At 59.9% G+C, this 16189-nt stretch overlaps 1 long non-coding RNA gene across 1 annotated transcript; it reads left to right on the plus strand.

The window, feature by feature from the left end:
- The first annotated feature begins 1224 nt into the window (after positions 1-1224).
- LOC133752214 (uncharacterized) lies at positions 1225-3238 on the plus strand. The gene is made up of 3 exons (XR_009864907.1): positions 1225-1299; positions 1490-1578; positions 2034-3238. It is a non-coding gene; the product is annotated as an uncharacterized LOC133752214 (long non-coding RNA).
- The last annotated feature ends 12951 nt before the right edge of the window (positions 3239-16189 follow it).

The raw sequence follows: 16189 nt of genomic DNA on the forward strand, positions 1-16189 counted from the left end.
AGGCTCCTGGCTTTGGCCTGGCCATGCCCCAGGAGTTGTGGCCATTTAGGGAATGAACTAGTGGGTGGAAGATCTCTTTCTGTGTCTCGTCACTCTGTGTTTCACACAAATCAAATACATCTTTAGAAAAAATTATTTCCTTTCATATAGTTGAAATGTTTGAAAGGCTGAGAGAGAGAGAGAGAGAGAGAGAGATTGAGATTGATCTTCCATCTGCTGATTCACTTCCCAGATGCCTGCAACAGCCGGGGCTGGGCCAGGAGCCTAGAACTCAGTCCAGTTTTCCTCTGTGAGTGGCAGGGACTAAAATGCTTGAGCCAACAACCTGCCGCCTCCCAGGGTGCACACTAGCAGGATGGGACCTGGAACCAGGACTCTAACTGGGCACTCTGCTATGGGATCCGAGCCTCCCGAGCGGTGTCCTAACCACTGTGCCCCGTGCCTGCCCCTGTGACAGGGGCTCCAGTTCCCGCAAAGCTGCCATTGCCTTCGTCACATCAGGGATTCTGGGGCCACAGGAGCCGGGGCAGGGGTCACTGACGGTCAAACGATGCTGCTCTGAGCAGCCGGGGCTGTTTGCAGAGTACGGCGATCCGGCGATCCGGGGTCAGGAGACAGAAGGGAGCGCCCAGATTGTTCCGGACCTGCACGGGCAGCAGGAGCCACCTTGCAGATAAGTGTGGGACTGGCCAGCCCAAAGCCCTCTGGTCCGCCCCCTGCTGGCCTGTTCAAAAAGTGCTGGATCCCGGGATCAGGAAGAGGGAGGGAGGGAGGGAGGGTAATCCGTGAGGCCCCTACTCACTTTTCTACCTCTGTGCCAGAAAGAAACAGCTTGTCCATGTTTTGTGGGGTGCAAGAAAAGGCGATCGGTATTCTGGATTCCCGACTCGCTGTCCAGTGCTCCCTCCCAGCCATCAGCAAGCTGCAAGTTTCTCCTACATTCTCTCGGGTCACCTGTGCCCTCGCTGGGGAGCTGGGTGGGGGGTGGTGCAGGGAGACCTGGCCTCCGGGCTCTCTGGGGATGTTCTGGGGTGGGAGCCAGGGGAGGTAGAGTGGTGCGCCCCGCCCCCTGGCTCCCAGGCCACCTGCTCACCAGCAGTGAGTTCTGGCTACGCCCAGGCTGGGGCGGGGGTTGGGGTAGGGGTAAGGGGGATGGTGAGGGCTGGATGTTGTTTTCTCTCGCGTTGTGTTTGGTGCTTTTTTTTTTCCTTCCAGGATGGAGCTGTGGGGTCGACATGGGGAAGGAGCTGGAGCCGGAGCCCGGCCTGGGCTGCCGAGGCACTGGCTGGAGGCTGCCAGGTGTGATCTGGGTGGGGCTGAGAGGGAGGCTGCACTGAGCCTGGTCTGATGGGGGCTAGAATAGCCTCCTGCCTTGTCCCCTTCCCCGGGGGGGCGGGGGCTGCAGGCTTCAGGCTTGTGTGTTCTCTCTGGTCCACGTGGGGCAGGTGTGCTCATGGCCGTGACTCGAGCAGGCGCCTCTCTTCAGCAGGGCACGCACTGCGTCCCTTCTCCGAGCCGGACACGGGGATCCAGCAGCGAGCGCCTGAGATGCCCTGTGCTGTTCCCTGGGATCTTCAGGTGAGAAGCTGTAGCCGCGGGGGGTCAGCGAAGGTGTGTGTGTGTGTGTGTGTGTGCGCGCGCGCACGCGCAGGTGCTGGTGGGTGGGGTGCAGATGCCCTCAGTGGGAAAGTGGCAAACAGAATTTACACCAGTTGAGGTCTCTGAAGGTCCGTGCCACCCACCGAGCCCTTGTCCCCTCCCCTGTGACGCTCTGAGCTAACCCTGCCTGGGGGCAGGCGGTAGTGTGTGTGTGTGTGCGTGTGTGTGTCTAGGGGGCTTCACAGCTACATATACTTCCTCCCCGATCCTGAGATTTCTGCAAGGTTTTAGTGCCCAAAGCTCTCGCCCCGACCCTGTGTGGGTATTGAGGGTGCTGGGGTCTCTGAGTGTCCGAGTTAGGCTGGGAGAGGGGAGCCGCGGGAAGTTGGGGATGGAGGCCATGGCTTTAGTCTCCCCTGCTGTGTCTCTCCCAGGAGCCTTTGCTCCGGCCGCATGGCCAGGACTCCAGGCCTGGTGCCAGCAGCTGTTGGTGGTTTCTGGACCTCTGGGTGATTCTGCCAAGACCTCAGCCTTCCCCACGCACAGGACAGAGTCTGCTGTGGACACGAGCCCTCCCTGGCTGACGCTCCACTGAGGACTGAACTGGATGTCAAGGGCAGCTCAAGGGTACAGCAGGGGCCGCAGCCGCCGCCTGCCCGCCGCACCTGCTGGGCTCCAGTGTCTGGGGCTGGGGGTCACTTCCTGACCCCGCTTGGACTTGGTTCCTCCTCCAGTCCCTGCCTGCGACCTGGGGCCAGGTCTCCCTGACCACGCCTTCCCTCGGGCTGTGTCTCAGCGGAAGCCGCACTGGCAGCAGGCGTGAGACAGGGGTCGGGAGGGGCTCTGCACGGGCTGGAGGCTGTGGGGACTTCCTAGGGGACACTTTCCCTGGTGGCTTGGGAGGAGTAGGGGCCTGGCCTCAGGGTGCTCCAGCCCTGGGGGCGTGGTGGGGCTGCAGCTAGAGGGGCAGTAGGGGCAGTGTCCGGGAAAGATAGAGTTCCCAGGTGAGGAGGCGCCGAGGCCAGGGAGATGCACTAGGAAAGACACAGCCAGCTCCGGTGCGATGCTGCCACCTGCAGGCCCGAGGGGCTGCCCAGGCTCCATCTCAGGATGCTGTGTCCCAGTCGGACCCCTGGAGCTCCTCCCACCATGGCTGGATGCTGGCCCTGGGAGCAGAGGCTGGCAACCCCCGTCCCCACTGCTCCCTTGTCCATCTGTGAGTAGACCCCTAGGGAGGCGGTCGGCCATCTCAGTGCCTTCCCGTAGCTGGGGTGGGGAGGAGGCGCAGGCAGGGCGGCGTAAACACCGGCCCTTTACTTTCCCGTAGCTGGGGAGGCTGGGATGGCCCAGATGCCAGGGCTGGTTTTCAGCAAGTCCTCTGCCCATGGCGCCTCTGCTGTGTCCTTGCTTACGAGGTCCTCGGCCCTGTTGGGCCAGAGCCCCGCCCCGATGACCTCATACCCCCTTCAGCACAGCCCTGGAGGTCCCGTCTTGCATGCAGTGACACAGGGCTCAGGGCTTGGGCCCGTATGGACTCTGGGGGAGACGGTTCTGTGTGTCAGGCATGGAGAGCTGGGGCCATCGCCTCTTCAACCAGGGATGGGGAGGAGCAGATGTGGAGAGGTGCCAGGTGCAGGGCCAGGGTGGGCTGGGGGCATCTGGGCACAGGTGGAGCTGGCGGGGACCAGGGCGGGAGGAGGCACCTCCTGGGAGCCAGGTCAGGTCTTGGCTGTGAGCTCTGCCCCACCAACTCCGACCAGTCCACTCCCCTTTGCTAGCCTCGGCTTCCACCTGCAGGGGGCGCCCCGCGCTCTCCTGGGAGCAAAGAGGGATCTGATGAGGTCGTGTGCTTGGCCCAGGGCGTTAGTAGCTGCTTGGTAAACACTGCCATCCATCTGGGAGTGTGGAGTTAGGGTTTATCTATTGTTGGCACGCTGGACTGGAGAACCCAGCCACTTAGCTGTCCAGCCCTTCCCCGTATCTCATCGGCTAGGGGAAGTGATTGCATTTCACAGCCTCCATGGTAGCTCATGTGCTCATGTGCTTTCTGGGGTATTTACTCTGTTTGTTTTTTTTTTTTAAGATTTATTTATTTGAATGAGAGAGAGAGAAAGAGAGAGAGAGAGAGAGAAGGTGGGGGGAGAGAAATTTTTTCCATTTTTCAGATTCACTTTCCAAATGGCCATAACAGCCAGGTCTGGACCAGCCTGAAGCCAGGAGCCAGGAGCCAGGAGCTCCATCCTGGTCTCCCAACGTGGGCAGCAGAGGCCCAAGCACTTGGGCCATCTTCATTGCCTCCCAGGCGGGTGCATTAACAGGGAGCTGATTGGCAGCCGAGCAGCCAGGACTTGAACCAGAAACCCTGACATGGGACACGGGTGTTCCAAACCCCAGCCCCCGGGGTGTTTAAATTCTGCTTCTGTCATTAGAATTGAGCACCCACTTGGAGCCTTTCCTGTGGGAGCCGCCAGGGGGTGGGGAAGAAGGAGAGCAGACGGGTAAAGACCAGGTCATGGTTCAGATATTTAGGATTTCACGGCCAGGCCAGGGGGAAGAAACCAGCTCTTGGGGAGCTGGAGATGAGGGGCTAGGACCGTCTACTAAGGCACAGGTTCTGAGTCCTCCAGGGGCAGGGATAAAACCCCTGAGGCCGAACCCACCAGAGCCTTGTAGGAGGAAAAAAATATGTATAGACAAGAGCTTCTTGGGGGAAAAATTAGAGCAGAGAGCCACACTGTATGTTCTAGATGTTGAAAAGAGAGCCCCGATGCCACGGGTTCTCTGGTGCAGGGCTCATCAGAGCGTTTAGAATGCTCACGGGACATCCAGGACAAGGAAGGGAGGGCTCTTAGCTTCTCTGGACACGGCATTCTTTTCTCGTAGAAATCATTGTGAACCATGAGAGAAGCGAGGCTGGGGTTTTGGGAAGGAAAACGCAGCAGGGAGGCAGATGGCATAGCGAGGGTGCCCTCGGGTGCCCAGTAGCATCGACAGGAAAGGGGGCAGAGCAGGAGGGGCCAGGGATGTGAACTCGGCTGCAGGATCCAGGTCAACTCACTGCAGATTCTGGAGGGCGTGGGGGAGAACAGGCCAGTGGTTGGAGCAGGTGGAGTCCTGGTGTCCACCGGGCATGGTGGCTCTGGGGGACCGGGTGTTTGGTGGTGTGATGCTGGTGTAGCGTGCGTGTGCCCAGGGGTGGAAGCATCCAGCCCCTGGGGGAATGGGCTGCCTAGAACCAGGCAAGGGGTTTCCATTCAGAACAAGTAGAATCCACTTTCAGGAGAACTGAAGTATTTGGGGGTGGGGGTGGCGGGGTGGGGAGGAGGGGCTTGGAGACCCACAGCCACCATGCTTCCAGGCAGGGTGCACGTGGTTGGGTTTGATTCTGTGGGACCCCGGGGACTTCCAGGTGGACCCTCTGCCCTGGTGGGGCCCCGCTCCTGGGCTGGTGGGGCTGCAGCTGGAGGGGCCGGGGGAAGTGTGTTGCATGTGTGATTAACCTACTAACCCAGGGCTCGGCCGGGACGCTGTGTGACGAGGTGCTGGCCTTCTGCCAACCAACTAACCCACTAACCAGGCCCGAGCATGCCCTACTAACCCCTCCCGCAGCCGGACCCTACTAACCCGCGCAGCTCATGGGCCTTTCCAGGGGCTGGGACGTGGGGGCAGAGGAGGCTCTGCAGGACCCTCCCTGCCTGAGGGCTGGGGTCTTTGTGCAGACCCACAATGCAGGGCAGGGCGAGTCACGCCCGCGCGCCAATTCTGCCACTTCCTGTCTGTCTCTGAGCACTCATTTCTCTGGTCCTGTTCCCGCTGACCCCTACCTCACAGGCTGCAGTGAGGCGTGCCCAGAATAAAGGGTCTTGGCACAGGGCAGATACTTAAAATAAAAAGGGTGGGGGTGGGGGTGGGACGCACTGAAACCCCGGGGACCCCACCCCCTGCCTGGGCCCCGGTCTCTGGGCGTTCTGCACACAGACCCTTCTGCCTGGGGCCAGACACTCCCTTGGAAGCCCTGGCCGTCCCTTGCCCATTCTTCCTCCTCCTCAGCTCTCCCTCCTGGAGGCGGCTCTTCCGCCCCATTACTAACTCGTCTAACGCAGGGGCGCCCCCACCCCGCCCCATAACACACTAACGGACCCGCGTGCCTTCTGCCTTTCCCTCCTGGCGACTCCCCTGTGTGTCTGCTGAGGTGCCCCCGCCCGCTGGCGCTGCGCTCTGACTTACTAACCCAGCCCCTACTAACCCTGTTTTCTTACTAACCCCAGCCCTGCCGAGCTCTGGGCCCCCCACCCACCCCTGGGGGCCTGGTCCCCTTCCCTTTGGCAAGCACGTGGCCCAGGGCTGGCCCTGTAGACAGATGGCCGGCTCTGCAACCCCACACCGGCTGTTGGGACAACAGAGCCCGCTGGGCCAGGTCTGAGGCAGGGGACAATGCTCTATGAACAATGCAAGGGGGAGGGGGGAGGGGAGGGGTCCCTGCAGCTGGAGGGCAGCTGGACTCTGAGCCTTGGTTGCCACAGGGTGTGGGCAGGACCAGAGAACCCTCTGGGGCGTGAGTGTGGAGGCCTGCGGGTCTAGACAGTGGAGCTCTGGGCTTTTCCCAGCCAAGGGTGCAACGAGAGGGGACAAGAGCCCCAACCAGGAAGTCCTGAAGGGGGTATGTTCTACACCGGAAGTCATCCGGCTGAGACGCCCCCATCTTGGATGGCCATGGCGAGGGCGTGTCCACGCTGAAAAATGATGAGTGGAGCCTTTTGCTCACAGGAAGCCAGCCAGCGAGGCCGTCCCCATATCTGAAGGCGGAGACAGGGCCCGTTCTGACTCGGAAGTCTGAGAGGGGCTTGCCCTTAGCCCAAGCCAGAGAGAAACGGGGCCAGTGACCAACGAGAGGCCCTTTCCAACACAGGAAGTCAGCTAGAGCGGCCCTTCCCGTACTTGAGGCTGAGAGGCGGCTTTCCGGAAGTAGAGTTCCCGGTCGTTTTTTTTTTCACACCGGAAGTCACTGGGAAAGACCCGTCCCATACACAGAAGCTAGGGGGCACAGCTCTGCCCTGGGCATGGCGTATTCTGGAGGAGGAAGCAGGGCGCGGGGAGGAGCTGCTATAGCAGCTCAGGTGCCCCCGCCTTGCGTCCCCCGCCACCCCAGCTCCCTGTCCTGTTCCCAACAGCCCACCTCCCCCAGAGCCCGCCAGCTGCTCACACCAGGGCCACACCTGGGGGTGACCTCCTGCCTCACCTCCAGTAGGCACCTTGGTCGCCTTGGGCTAATCTCTGGCTCCCGTGCACTAACTCTCGCTCCCGCCCAGCTACTCTCTGCCTGGCCCTGGCTGCCCCAGGGGCTGACCACTAACAGCCAACCCTGCCCCTCTAGGGGCTCCGGGCTCCTGGCCTGGCTCCCATCGGCCCCTAATTAACCCTTCCTTCACCTTGACTAACTCCTGCCTTTCTGATCTGTCCCTTTCAGCGGGAACTAATGGCTTGCCGAGTTCGTTCTTTCTAACAGCAGGTCTAACACTCGTCCCTGTCACTATTAACAGCTTGGATGTTGGCATGGCTGGGAAGGCTCTATCTAACACACGTTTGGGACCTGACTAACCCAGGGAGAGGTGCAGTTAGCGATGTGGGCGCTGGGGCACAGCAAAGAGCGTAGCCATCCATGGGAGGGAGATGCCAGGGCTGGGCTGCGGTGTCTCTGGGCGGACGCCCCGAGGAAGAGTCAGCCGCGAGCCAGCCTCGCAAGGGGTTGGCCCCTGGGCAGACTGACTCACTCTTCACCAGCTGCATTTGGTTTGGATTAAAGGAAACTAAGTATCATAGCTTCGTAGTGTGCAGCTAAGAACAGCTGTGTGTCTTGGGTGAGCCACTGTGTGTGGTAGGAGGAGGGTCTACAGTTTTTGTTTTGGGGATGCTGGATGTTTTGGATCGGGCTATCCTGAAATATCATGACTCCATCAGCCATGTGCACCTTAGCATAAATCAGCTCCACTCCGTCTCCTGACATAACTCCGCCTTGCAATTTAGCTGCCCTGGGGAGATGGGAGTTTGGTTGGCAGGGTGTCTGGATCTCTTTAGGTCTGGGAAGGGGAGTGGTTTGGCAGTAGAGAGGGGCAGCTGTGAGGTCAGGGGTTCCTGGGTGCTGGTGAGAGGCGGCTGGCTCAGGCTGGTGGGATAGGAGAGCTCAAGGTCAGAATCAGAGCCCAGCCCGGCAGCTCTAGAGACGGGTTGCTTGGATTAAATGATGCTGGTGACAGCCCGCGTCTAACAGCCACGGGCTCAGAGCTGGCCCAGGGTGGTCGCTGGCAGTGAGCTGTGAAGGGAGACCCAGACTCTTAAAAGCAAGCGAGGAATGATGCCCTAGGCAGGTGCACGGGCGGCCGGCAGGGAGCTGGCATGGGGCAGAACGCGCTTGCCTGTCGCCCTCTGGTGGCCAGCTTGCCTCATGGCACGCAAAGCTGGGCGCTCAGAAACAAAAACTCTTCCCAACTACAGAGCTTTGGGTCTGCTGAGGCCCTGCTATGTGCCAGGCACTGCTCTGGGGAAGGAGCCCTGCACGTGGGATTCCCCCCCCCATCTTGGTGCTTCTATAGCTCAGTAGTAGACAGTGACACAGGGAGAAGGGTGTCCTTTGGGGCTGGCGAGAGGGCACAGACAAGACTGCTGTGCACCTGCTGTGCCAGGCATGGGGTGGTTAAAGCCGCGGTGGTTAAAGGCCACTCAGCCTTTGGTAGCTTTAATTCTCATGTGTTAGGTGGGTGTAGGGTAGAGTAGGGGTAGGGAGACGCCTAGTCTTCCATGGAGTGTAGCAGTCAGGGTGGGCTTCCTGGAGAGGGAGATATCCAGACCGAGCCCTGCATGGCTGGAGTGTGGCTGGGGATGAGTTTAGGACAGCAAGACTGGCAGACACAGGGCTGTGGGAAATGAGGGAGGAGCCAGGGAGGTTCATGCAGAGTGTGGGAGGACTCAGATGGGGACACGGACAAGGCTGAGGCCTTGCGGCTGGGGCATTTGGACTTTGCCCAGTGAGGGGCCATGGATGTGGCCTGACAAGGGGAAGGAGCTGGACTTCACTTCCAGCCCCAGGGATCTTGTAATGAGCTCTAATCACAGCTGCCACAGCCGAGTGCACTCTTGCAAAGGAGAAAGACCCTTCGGGCTGTCCTGAGATAAACAGGTTGTGGAAACTCTCGCCTGGTTGCAGGCAGCTCTGCAGTGATGGGGAACTAAAGAGGACCGAGGTGACAGTGAGGATTTGGGGCTGGGGGGGAGCAGTCCTGGAATCCCGTCACCCCCGCTGGGTGGGGCCCCGGAGAGGCTGCAGGGAGACACGACGACGTGGGTGGCAGGTTTACTAGGAGATCAGTGGGGGAGGGGATCCCTTTGTCTTGGAGGCTGCCAGGGCAAGAGAACAGTGTGGCATAGGTGCCCAAGAGGTGGCCCTGGCCCCAGAGAGGGGAAACACATGCCTTCTGTCCCTGGAGGTGGAAGGATGGGAACTGGTCCAAGGCTGGCGGTGGCGTGTGTGCCTGAGTCTCTTCGACTCAGTCCACACGGGCACATTCCCTCTGTCCCTCCCTGATCACAACCTGAGGGTGCCCATTCCCCCTGGCCTGGTCCAGCCCACTGGACTGCAGGCCGGCTGGGAGTCGGGCCTAATGAACCGAGGACTTGGCTCTCAATCCTTTCTCACTGGGCTGTGTGGAGGGAGAGGGCACCGTGGAGCCTGGCTGGGGGCTGTGCTGGTGTAGAGGAGGCCAGGTGCAGCCAGGAGGATGCCCTAGGCGGGGTGCCTGGTCCCAGCCCAACAGAATACCCCCTACCTAAGATGCTCCTGGGTGTCTCCTGGGCTGATGGTGGGACATCAACAGACCAGAAAAGGTGCTTGCGTTCCCGGACATGACCTTCAGGGGGCGCCGAAGGAGGGCACAGAGATTCCGCTGTGGATGGAAAGCAATGGGGTTTTCACACCGGGTCAGCCGTGTCATGTCTCTTGGCTTTTGGTTGTCACCCATGAATGAAGCTGCTTCTGTGTGCAATACCACGTTGATATTAAATCTCGATTCACACCCAAAGCATGGCTGTGGCTTCTGAGACACAGGGCTGAGAAGGTTGTGGGCAGAGCGTGGTCGTCAGGCTACACGTGGGCTGTGCTGTGAGTCAGCCTTGACCTTGACCTTGGAGGCCAGCACAGTGAAGCGTTTGCTTCTATTTCAAATTATGGTAAGATTTACTGTTGTCATCATCCCATTTCTAAAAACGTATGAGAGACAGAGGAACAGTTTCACTCCCCAAATGCCCATACCAGCCAGGGCTGGGCCAAGCTGAAGCTGGGAGCAGGGCACTCATTCCAGGTCTCCTGTGTGAGTGGTAGGGACCCAAGTCCCTGAGCCGCCACGGCTTCCTCCCAGGGTGTGCATTAGCAGGAAGCTGGATTTGGAAGCCGATCGGATACGGGATGCAAGCGTTCCGAGAAGTGGCGTTGGTTGCCAAACCAAACACCTGCCTCCCCCCAAGCCATTTTTAAGGGACCAGTTCTGTGTGTCCATCAGCTTCACATCATGGTGCAGCCATTCCTGCCACCGGCCCTGCTTTGTGCCTAGGGTAGTGCTTCAGAGAACATCCAAGCTCTTACTGCTGGGAGCTTACCCTTCACCTGGGGGGGAGGAAGAGTGGCAGGTGGGTGGAGCTCCTTGCTGGCTGAGAGAAAGGTTTAGCACAGGGTCATGAAGGGCTGGCAGAGAGATGGCACATGTGAAGCCACTGCCACCATCCGCATCCATGCAGACATCGCCAGTCGATCACCTATCTCTTTGGGAATGTGGATGCATCCATCCTCAAGGTCTTTCTCAGCCCTGTGTTCTGGGTGGCCAGGACCATCTGTCCTAGGCTTGAGGCTGTTGACAAACCTTGGCATATTGTTCAACTTGTCTTCGCAATCACGAGGTTTCCACTGTTACAGTAAAAGAGATGTTTATGTAGCTCAGACCAGGCATCCCCACTGGCCTGGCCCCTCATGCTAGGAGAGACCCCCACATGGAGCGGGAAGCCATGGCTGGGGGAGGAGTCGGGTGAGCGCCACCTTCTGGGGACCGCACCTGCGGTGACCTAAGGACCACCCTCCTGCACTGCCCTTGGAGGGGGTCCAGCTCTCAACACCACCACTCTGGGGCCCAAGTTCCCACCTCAGGACCCCTCCGGGTGGGGGATGCCCTCAAACCCCACCCAAACCTCCGCGTGCAGCTGGGCCCTCAGCCCTGCCACCCACGTGCACGTCTCCGAGCCTCTTCTCTGTCACATGGCGACACGGTGACGAGCTGTCACGGCACTCTGAAGCTTCACCGGGCTCTCACAGGGCTGAGGCAGGGCCCCAAAGCCTCCTTCTGTGTTGGCCCTGGCTAAGCTGTTGGAGGGAAACTCCGGGAGGGGAGGCTTCCTGGAAGAGGTGACCCAGGAGGGAAGCCTTGAAGGACGAGAAAACCAATCCGAGAGGAAACAGCTGTGGTGGTGCAGGGCATGCTGGGGTGGCTCCCTTGAGATTTATCAGCCTGGGAGCTGGTGTTGTGGGGCAGCGGGTTAAGCCACCGCCTGAGGTCCCGGCGTCCCAGCTGCTCTGCTTTCGATCTAGATCCCTGCAAATGCACCTGGGAAGGCGGTGGAAGATGGCCCAGGTACTTGGGCCCCTGCATCCACGTGGGAGACCTGGATGGAGCTCCAGGCCCCTGGCTTCAGCCTGGCCCAGCCCTGGCTGAGACAGCTATTTAGGGAATGAACCAGTGGAAGCAAGACTTTCTCTCTCTCTCTCTCTCTGCCTTCCAAGTTATGAAATCTGAAAAAGCGAGATCCTTCGGGCACATCCTACAGGAGGTGGGGACCGCCTGAGCTCAGACCTGGCCCCCCGTGCATCGCGCTCATGACCTGGCGGGAACAGGTGGGAATCCCCCGGGGGAGCAGGACTTAGAAACCTGCCCGCAAAGGACACGAAGACACCTGTCTCAGTCTCTCCTCTCTTTCACGATACACTTCTCTTGCAATCCCACTATCCCACAAAGGTTTAGAAATTTATTCACTGAGACATCTAGGAGAAGGGAACTGGTGCAAGGAGGGTCTGGCAGGGCAGAAATTAAAACTGATACTTTGTTATTTTTATTTTGTTACTTGGGAAGGAGAGAGAGTGAGCGAGGGAGCGCCATCTGCGGGCTCACTCCCCAAATGTCCAAACGTCTGGGAGCTGGGAGCTTCCTCCAGCTCTCCCACGTGGGAGCCAGCACCACTGCCTCCCAGCGCTCACCTGAGCTGGAAGGGGAGCCTGGGGCAGGAGCCAAACTCGGGTACTGGGAGGTGGGACACGGGCGTCCTGGCTCATGTGGTCCCCACCCTCCAAACCGAGCTGTTTAAGGCGCGTGTGGTGCAGTAGGTTAAGTTGCTGCTTGGGATGCTGTGGCCCCTACTGGAGCCCTAGCTCGGGTCCCAGCCCCTGTGCTTCCCAAATGTCTTCCTGCTAACACACTTGGGAGGCAGCAGGTGACGGCTCAAGGGCTTGGGCCCTGCCACCTACGTGGGAGACTTCGATGGAGTTTCTGGCTCCTGGCTCCAGCCTGGACCAGCCCCAGGTGTTGCAGCCATTTCCATTTGGGGAGTGAACCAGTGGATGGAAGATTCTCTCTCTCTCTCTCTCTCTCTCTCTCTCTCCCCTGCTCTCCCTTTCAAGCAAACCTATAAAATGAGTGTTAAACCTGAGACTTTTTTTCAACCTGAGACATTTTAAAAAGACTTGTTAGCTCATTGAAAAATATCAATAATGGTAACAAAATTTCACATTAACATAAATCACACGTGCATTTTTTTTAAAGATTCATTTATTTATTATTTGAAAGGCAGAGTTACAGAGAGGCAGAGGCAGAGAAAGAGAGAGAGAGGTCTTCCATTCACTGGTTCACTCCCCAATTGGCCACAATGGCTGGAGCTGCGCCGATCCGAAGTCAGGAGCCAGGAACTCTTCCGGGTCTCCCACATAAGTGCAGGGGCCCAAGGACTTGGGCCATCTTCCACTGCTTTCCCAGGCCACAGCAGAGAGCTGGATGGGAAGTGGAGTAGCTGGGACTTGAACTGGCACCCACATGGGATGCCGGCACTGCAGGCGATGGCTTTCCCTGCTACGCCCCAGCGCCAGCCCCTCACACACCCATTATTAAAAACATTCTCCAAAACCAAACCAGCTTAGTGAGGCGACTGCGTTGCTTCAGTTTTCCCACCAACCGCATGTCGGGATCGATAGGAATGGAGAGGTAGTTCTGAAGCTGCACCTGCAGGCCAGCTGGGGCCGCCTCAGCTGTGCTGCCCGGCAGGTGCCCACGGCCGTCCACTCATTAACCCGGGGCCTGAGCTGCAGTTCACAGGAGTGGCCAGCAGGTGGCGGTATTTTACCAGAACCATCACTGCCTATTCCTGCTTCTTGAACACCCGGCCCCTCTCTCTCTGGGGCATCTGGGGGCTGCTCTAGAGGGGGATCCTCTCGGGCTCCCAGAGTTTGAAGACACCGGACAGGGCCTGGCCTGAGTGGGGGAAAGGAAAGCGGCTGGAGAGAATGTGGCTGAGGACAGGAATTCTGGAAAAGTTCTGCTGCGGGCTTCCGCTGGGAGCTGCAGCCACGGCGGGTGACTTCCTCGCCCGGGGCCTGTTCTCTCGGCTGCAGAGTGGGCTGGCTCTGACGCTGGCGTCCCCCGCAAGGTGCACTCGGATTGTGCCTGCGCAGGGGTCTCAGGCCAGGCAGCCTCCCCCAGCGCTCTCCCACTCCCTGCAGGCAGTGCCGGCTCCTGCTCCCACCTCCCAGCCCCCTGGACTGACCACAGGTGGCCGGTGCATCACACTTGTCGACTTCTCAAGCGCTCCCTTGGCTGGAGAGTTTCATGGTCTCCGCTTTGCAGAGGGGGGCTGCGAGACTCAGAGAGGTGCGGAACGTTGCCCTGGGGCTCACAGCTTCGGCGCGGGACGCCTGGGCTCATCGGGCAACATCTCCAGGGGCGCGACTCTCCAGGCAGGCGGGGCCCCTCGCTTGTCTCTGTGCCCTTCCTCTGCCTGCAAGGTGTCCAAGTGCTCTCAGAGGGCCGAGCACAATTTGTGATTCTGTTTTTTTTTTTTTAAATGATGTTTATTGATTCATTTTTATTTATTTGAAAGGCAAGAGTCGCGCGCGCACACACACACTTTCCATCCGCTGGTTCACCCCCCACATGGCCGCAATGGCCAGGGCTGGGCCAGGTCAAAGCCAGGAGCTGCCTCTGGTCTCCCACGTGGGTGCAGGCGCCCAAGCACTTGAGCGCCACCTGCTGCCCCCTAGGTGTAATAGCAGGAAGCTGGATGGGAGGCAGAGGTGGGACTGGTCCCAGCACCTCCCACTCCACCGGCTGCACCTGCAGCACCCGCCCGAGGTTTTCGTCTTTATTTGCTCGTTTCCGGATTTCCCTGGCTATGAGCTCCACGAAGCCTGCTGCTTTTGCGGCTTCGGGCACCCAGCGCGGTATTCGGCACAGAGTCACCCACGGTGTTTCTGTGCAAAGCAGGAAACAGGAGCCAGTTGAGGCTCCGACGTGGCTGGATCCGCCCGGCACCAGCTGTGTGGCCGCGTCTTTTGGAGACTCAGTTTCTTCATCTGTGAAATGGGTTGCCGTGTCCTCTCGAGGAAGTTGTGTGAGGGTTTGGCCAGAGGGCATCAGCGCAGCAGGGGCAGGCGTGGGGTCCTGCGCCCCGTTTCCTCCGCCTGCAGCGATTTCTCCTGGCCCCTGGGCAGGGGTGCTTTGCCAGCAGGGTGCGGGAGGAAGATGGCACGGCCTGACGATCAGACCGGCAGCAGCTCAGGCCTCCTGCTCTGAGTCGGCCCGAATGGGAGCGCCCCACGGGCAGTGTCCCGGCAGCCCTGGCCAGGGCCCCCTCCGGCAGAACAGCCCTGGAATTCCAGGAACGTGCCAGCACCTCTAACCCCAGGGGGCCCAGGATGCCTTGGAAGCACTGGGTCCAGGGGGCATTTTCCCAGCAACGCCAGGGCCCCGGAGTGGAGTGGGACTCATACCAGACATCTCTCTGGCGCGGGGGGTCGGGCCTCAGCCGCCTGGGAACTTTCCCAGTTTCTCAGGCTGCGAGGGGTGGCTGCTCTCACACTCCTGGATGCCAACTGCTCTCCCCGGGCACCAGCACCTCCAGGGGGCCAGGCCTGGGCCCTGGGGTAGTCACAGAGGGGCAGAAAAAAAAATGGAGCTGGCTTCAGGTGCAGTGTCAGCCTGGACGGGTCTCTTCACCTGTGAGCCTCTGTGTCCCCGTCTGTAGAATGGGTACAGCACGAGGCTCTGTCCCAGGGGCCGGCTGCGAGGGAGGAGCATGCTGGGGGCATGCAGCGCCTGATGTGGCCGCTGGGGTTGCTATGGTAGGCGGTGAAGGGCCCTGATCCACACGCTCTTCTTCTAAGGGCTCCTCCCCTGGGTTTGTGGCTCCATGACTTCCAGGCTGGGTTGTGGAAGGGGAGGTTGCTCCATGGTGGAACGTAGCCACTGCAGCACGAGGAAGCACCAGGGGTCGTGAGGAGGCCGGCACGGCGGGGCGATGGAGGTCTCTGGGCAGATGCCGGCCACTGTCAATGTGGTGATCAAGGGAGTGACCCACTGGGTGCGGCTCACTCAGCACCAGCTCAGCCACCCCAGCAGGTGAAGTGTGGGGGCGAGGCTGCCAGCTTGGGGCCCTGCCCAAATGCACGGTCATGAGCAAAATCACTGGCTGTAGTCTTTTGGACAAAGTATTTATTTAAGAGGGAGAGGAGAGGGGAGGAGAGGAGAGGAGAGGAGAGGGGAGGGGAGGGGAGGGGAGGGGAGGAGAGGGGAAGGAAGAGAGGAGGGGGGAGAGAGGAGAGAGAGAGGAGAGAGAGAAAGAGGAGAGGAGAGGAGAGGGGAGGGGAGGGGAGGGGAGAGAGGAGGGGGGAGAGAGGAGAGAGAGAGGAGAGAGAGAAAGAGGAGAGGAGAGGAGAGGAGAGGGGAGGGGAGGGGAGAGGAAGGGAGAGAGGAGGGGGAGAGAGAGGAGAGAGAGAGGAGAGAGAGAAAGAGGAGAGGAGAGGGGAGGGGAGGGGAGGGGAGAGAGGAGAGGGAGAGAGAGAGAGAGAGAGAGAGAGAGGAGGAGGAGGGAGAGAGAGAGGAGAGAGAGAGATGAGGGGGGAGAGAGAGGGAGGAGAGAGCACTTCCATTGCTGATTGACTCCCCAAGAGCCCACCATGTCCAGGACATTGTGCTGCGAGCTAGGAACTCAGAGATCCAAGCACCTGACCCATCGCCACTGCCTCCCAGAGCCTCAGCAGGGAGCCGGAGCCAAGACTTGAACCCATGCATGCTGGCGCCTTGGTCACCAGGCCACATGTGCGCCCCCTAGTGATTTGTTTTTTTGCTGCCTGTGTCTCAGAGAGACATTATGCGCAAGGGCCAATGGCATAGCTCCCTCTAGGGACATCTTTGCTTCCAGCTCGGCTGAGCTCTGGGTCCTTGCCCCCTACGCCTGGTCCTGTTCTAGCACTTTCCATTTCCATATCACCCCTGTGTCAGGATGCACCAAGGAG

The sequence above is a fragment of the Lepus europaeus genome, chromosome 23, assembly GCF_033115175.1.
Source record: "Lepus europaeus isolate LE1 chromosome 23, mLepTim1.pri, whole genome shotgun sequence".
Classification (NCBI taxonomy): Eukaryota; Metazoa; Chordata; class Mammalia; order Lagomorpha; family Leporidae; genus Lepus; species Lepus europaeus.